The following is a 6,000-nucleotide window of genomic DNA, read 5'->3' as shown; positions in this document are numbered from 1 at the left end:
GCTGGAGACGGCAAACAGCCTTTGCCCAGCCACGAACTCACTGAGCAGAGCACACGCAGCCCGTACATTGTGCTTTTTCATGAAAAAGCCAAGTTTTGCTAAGGGCTTTCTTGTGCCAAAGCAGGGAGTCGGTCAGCACCGGGGTGGTAAAGCCTCAATGATTAGGATGAGGAAGGAGCATACACATGCACACACAGAGGAGATAAATAACCAGTATTTTTGTAGTTGATAAAATTAAAGCATTAAAGTGATCTTACTCAGTCAGTGAAAGAGCCAAAGAAATTGGCATCAGCGCTGGCTGCTCCACCAGACAAGCCGTGGTCACTGCTAGCACAGAGAGCCACCAAAACAGTTGCTTTTTTTTGGGGGGGGGGGGGGGTTGAAAAAAAATGCCAGTGGAGCAAGTTCAACATCCTGATGCAACAGCCACAAACAGGGAACGTAGGAATGCATCTGCTAGGCCTGAGGACACCCTCACCCGTGCCTCAGCTTTTCAGGCATCACCCTAATCTCAGATTACAACAATTTTACATACATGTATGATTTCAAGACTGTGGGCAGCTTTAAATGGGACTCCCCAGCTTTGAGCTCATCAACCTGGGCATTCCTGAAGCTCTTTTAAGCTTGACAAGATGTGAGCGGTGCTGCTCGTGCTTCACCCCGGTTTCACTGCGGGCCACAGCAAACACCAAGCGCTGGTAGTTACCATCATAATTGTGTTGATAACTGAGCTATGCACAACTAAGTAAGAAAGCCTCAGAAATCAAGATTTATAACCCAAACCACACTGAGACTCAAACTCTAGCAGCCCTACTGGCTATCACCTTTATAAATTAATTTCAGCTAGCACAGCGTTTTAGTGCCAATACATAGCATGGCTTTAGAGAAAACGCAACAGAAACCAAACATACCAGGTTTTGGGGTAAATGGCAGCGGGAATGGTGCGCTGCAGGCTCTTTCCCCAGGATACAGAATTGCAGATGCTGCAGTGATGGCCAAATGCAGAGGAAGGTCTGGAAATCAGCACAACTGTGCCAAGGCTGCACGTACAGCTGTCTTTCAAGACTGACATGCAGCCGATGCGCTGAGTGTTACAATTTGCTACACTATTAATTTCTCTGTTAAATTCTAGTGCATTTTTTTTCAAGACTGTATTCTCTTTACAGCCTCTGGGGCTGTAATTGTTATGCTAATGTGGGAACCTGGGAAGGGTGGCTGTGGTGAACTCCTCAGCTGTTCTCCCAGTTGCCTGCCCTGTGGAGCCAGCAGTTGGCTGAGACAAAGCCAAGCAGGAGGAGGTGTTGCGATCTTCCTTGTGGCACATCACAAATCCCAGCTGGCAACTGGGAAACCACCTTCTTTTTCTGCTCCTGCTACACTCATCCTGCAGCGCAGGAACTGCAGAGCGCAGCCCAGCCGCCTTGAGCCTTCAAACAAGGCTCAATACTGGAAGCAGGCAGCACGTTTGTTCAGGGGCAGAAAATAAAAAGACTCCTCCTAACGACAACCAAGGAAGTGCTGTGCAGTTGTGTCTGCGTGAGATAAGATCACAGTCGCAGAGGAGGCAGCAGCTTTTTGCAGCAAAGACGCCCCGCAGCATCCACCAGCGCCGTCAGGGCTGAAAGAGGGGTTGGAGAGGCTGTTCTCCACGCTGTGAGCGACGCGCTGTACAAGGTGACTTGAGCACCGTTCACCAGTTCTGCTGCCCAGCTTCAGCAGATATTTTTATTTTAAAAAAAAAAAAAACCCAAAACCCAAAAAAAACCCACCTTCTTTGAGAGAACCGTCCTTAAGACTGCAAGACTGGGGTTTGGAGCAGAACAAAGCTTTTGTTTTTTAAAAAAAAAAAAAAAAAAAATATATATATGTAAGAAGCTTCAAAATAAAGGGAAGGTACGCAGCTGCCAGCTGTCTGCCTTCCTGCCCAAATCTTTGCTCTGAAGGTAGCTCAGTGTCTTTGTCCTTTCAATGCTGAGCTGCGAGCACTCGCAGCGGGCACAGGGGAACAGTTGCGCTGGTGGTTTTCACGCCACAAGCCAGACAGAAGCCAGCCTCTTTCAAAGATTACTCATGAGTCATATTAGATCGTCAGCCTCGGGGTGCGTGGAGCCTGTCTGCTGCACGCACCGCACCGGACGCTGCCGTGGAGCAGCCCAAGGAACTGGTCACCGCCGACCTGGTCTGGTTTTAAGAGGAGACACAAGCCTCTTGAGCAAGATTAATAAGCAAATGCACTGTCAGCAGCGATGCCTGTCCACCCAAACCCCACCCTGCAATCGTTAAATTAAAAAAAAAAATAACCCCCAAAACCAATCAAACGTACAAAATCAACCTGTACCTATTTTTCAGATTTCGTTGCCATAAGACATTGGAACCGTTGCCTCCCACAAGGCTGCTCTGATTCATGGCAATACACAGGCATTGTGTGCTTGGTAAATTCCCAGCAGATATTTCTGCTCAGTTATTGCAACAACAGTTAAAACCCTGACTTACCACGAATACAGATTAGGGCACACACGTACCAGCTTCATTTTAATGTAGTACTTTTATGTTCCTCCTATGGAGCAGCTGAGCCCAATCAAGGCATCTACAAGGTTTAACAGTAAAACAAAAATGAACCCCCAAACCAGAAATTATGCACGCAATATACTTCACACAGAGATAAGCAAATGGAAAAAGACCGACTTGGGCATTTAGTCCAGCTCACAGCCGATAAGGGGCCGTTCCCTACAGTATATTTAGCAGTGATTTGTCTAGTCTCGTGTTGATTATGTAAAACACAGAACTGTCTCCATTTCTCCAGGGAGATTGTTTGCAGCCAAACCCACCTCACTGACAAAAGGTTCTCCTAACACCTTGTTTTCCTCTGCTTTCATTTCATCTCACCTCTCCACAGCTCAGGCCTTGAGCCACACTAATTAATTCCCCACCCATTTCTGCAGTTTCCCCCCATGCAGCCATTTTGTAGCATGCAACGTCTTCTTGGCTCTCTTTAATCATCACTTAGTCAGGCTTACAGCTTTAATTCCTGTAATCTTCTGTCATTGCCCAATTCTCTCATCTCAGTCACTGCAGCTGTTCTTTGTAGCCCCTCCAATTTGGCTACCGCCTCCTGGTATGAGATCCATCCCAAAACGAACAAGTTTGGCTTCTCCCAGGGGATGCAGATCAATACCTTCGAAGCCGTGCTGGGTGTGGGATTCCTTCTGACTTCACAGAGCTCCTGCAGAACAAAGCACCCGGAGCGGCTCAGGGGAAGAGGCATTTCCAGCCGCGCAGCCGAGGCACTAACAGCTGCGCTTCCATGCCCTGCGGTGAGTGCTGGGCGCATACGCATTCTTAGGGTGATAGCCTGCCAATGGGGTATCGTGCCACCCTACAAAAACAACTCGGGACTGAAGAAGATCGACACCTCAGAACAGTGTCCTCTGGGACAACCACCACCCCCCCCTTACTAATATATTTACCCTTGCCAGCAGAGACCCACATTGTTAACAGCTCCTCTCACTGAGGATGCTGGAAGTATCTTACCAAGCTCAGCACAATCAGCCCAAGAGGGAGCAGTAAAAGGAGTTTTAAGCTATCCCCTCCATTTTGATCTTCACCTGTGCCACCTACCACCACCTTAACTGCCTCACCTTGCATACCTGTTGATTTTTTTTCAGCAATACAAGAGCCATCTCATGCGTTGTATCTCAGCCACCCCACTAAAAATATTCCACAGGGAGAAGAGTCATGAGAAAGCAGTGTCACCCCAAGTTACATTATTTTCCATAGATGAGAAGGGATGACATGCATTTGTTATTAAGAAAGACACATGAAAACCCTTGTCTCCTAACCGAGGACCCCAGTATCAGGATCAGCTGTGCCAATACAAGCTGTATTACCGCCTCTTCTGTACAAAGCAATTTGTTTTTATTGACCATTCACTACACAGGGCACACCACCACACTCCTGCTCATTAAAGTCTGTCAGTCAGAAGGCAAAGGAAGGTAAAAGCAAGATTTAAAGAGAAGGCAGCTCTTTGCAGTCATGAATCTAATCTTGCTAGAGCAAGGAGCATTGACAGCAGGCAGCTTGGACTGCAACAAGGAGCAGCAAATGATCAAGACAGCTCAGAATTGCAGACACTAGAAGAAAATCCTTAAAGCAGGTAAAACAATTTGCCTCCTCTGGCCAGGAAAACGCCTACAAACTTGCATCCAAACACAGCACATTGAGGAAAGCTGCATTAGGGCTCTGGTTTTGTTTGTTCTCCTCCCTATGTAAGTCTACTAGACAATCTCCACTTGCACTAGACCTTAAATACTTGGAGCTCTGTTGCAGTTAGGGGCTTTTTCTTTTTATCTCTCCTTGGAGAAGAGAGTCAGAAATCAAGATTTTCCCCACATAATCTATACTTGGTCTCAATCTCAAATGAGTCTTCCCACAATTTAGTCCCACTTTACACACCCCTCCCCTAATGTTTCACCTTTCATTACAGCTGAGCGATTTTTTGGCCCAGTGCAGCTAACTCCACAGCTGGAGCACAGTGCACTTACAGCAGGGATGAGTTTGGCTACTGTCACTTTAAGGGGAGATGTTTTAAGGCCAAATGTACAACAGACAGAAAAAGCAGAGGATGTTCAGTTTGGAGAACCCGAACATCCAAGAACTACCTGCATGAAATAGATACAGGGTACCCCAGTGCAACAGCCAGCCATCACCTTCCATGAACAACCAAACCATCAACTTCAGTTTATTCTACAGCAGGGTATTAGAGAGTCCAAAACCCATGTACTTTTTATAGTTCAGTTCCCTGGTAAAACACCACCCACCCAAAGGCTTGAGGCAATGCAGAACTGGCTGCTGGGATTTGCAGGGTAGAAAACACAGGCTATTTTTGGCATTACCCCTCTGTGGTAGGATGAGAACTGTAGGCTAAACTGTAAGAAACATCTTGAAGACCTACATTTTGTGATGAAGGACATATGCTTTTGAGGGGCAGGGGATTATCAGGAAGAGCACTTCACAGAAATACTTTGCCCTCCTCATCCCTGCCAACCCAACCGGCTTGCAGAACTGAAACGCATGGTTAGATCCTGACATCTCAGGAAGGTAACAACTACAAAGTAGTCCCAAATCACCCTCAGTCCAGCCTAAAACAAACAGGTCGAGGACCTGCCCCTTTGAGAGAACGTGGCCAGATCCACAAAGGATATTACTTAAAATACAGGTTTCTACCCTTAATTTGTACCTGGTCATCAGGGTTCAAAGCACCAGCTCTTCATCCTCCCTCGCATGGCAAGCTGAATCCAAGCCCCGTGGAATGAGGAGAGCACAACTCTGGCTAGTGGCAAGCAGCCCAGGATGCGCCTGCCTGCCTTCCTGCCTGCCCAGGACTGCCAGGCTGTGAGAAACAGGGCTATAAGAAATCCTTCCATCCATTCATAGACTCTTAGAATAGTTTGGGTTGGAAGGGACCTTAAAGATCACCTATTTCCAACCCCCTGCCATGGGCAGGGACACCTTCCACTAGACTGAGTTGCTCAAAGCCCCATCCAACCTGGCTTTCATTTGAGGCTCAGTCCACAGAAACTACTACAGAAGTTCATCTTACAAAAGTAAAATAGGGGCTAGGCACATACAAGCACAGCTGTAGTACCTGGAGGTCTTTCAGCTCAAAGAAAGGCACCTCAGCGAACTGTGCTGTGGGTCACTGGCAGGCAAGCTTTTCCCCTAGATTGCGCGTACACAAGATTTTGTGATTTGGCCCTGCATCCATGATTCACATGTTAATGGCTGCAAATGGAAGTTAGGCATGGGGAAATGCAGACTTCAGAATCAAAGGGTCAGCTTGGTTGCTAGCAGTTCAGAAACAGAAAATGAGATGCATTAAACTTCTTTCTGGTCAATCTTTATTTTACACATTTGCATCACAGCAGGGAAACCAAGTTACACAGACCATCCTGATTTGTATCTACCTTGCTTCTCTTCAAATACTGTTTGTTGTTCTTTTTA

This window comes from Pelecanus crispus, chromosome 9 (genome assembly GCF_030463565.1).
Source record: "Pelecanus crispus isolate bPelCri1 chromosome 9, bPelCri1.pri, whole genome shotgun sequence".
Taxonomy (NCBI): domain Eukaryota; kingdom Metazoa; phylum Chordata; class Aves; order Pelecaniformes; family Pelecanidae; genus Pelecanus; species Pelecanus crispus.
The sequence above is the reverse complement of the archived record's forward strand: the minus strand, read 5'-3'. Positions refer to the sequence as shown.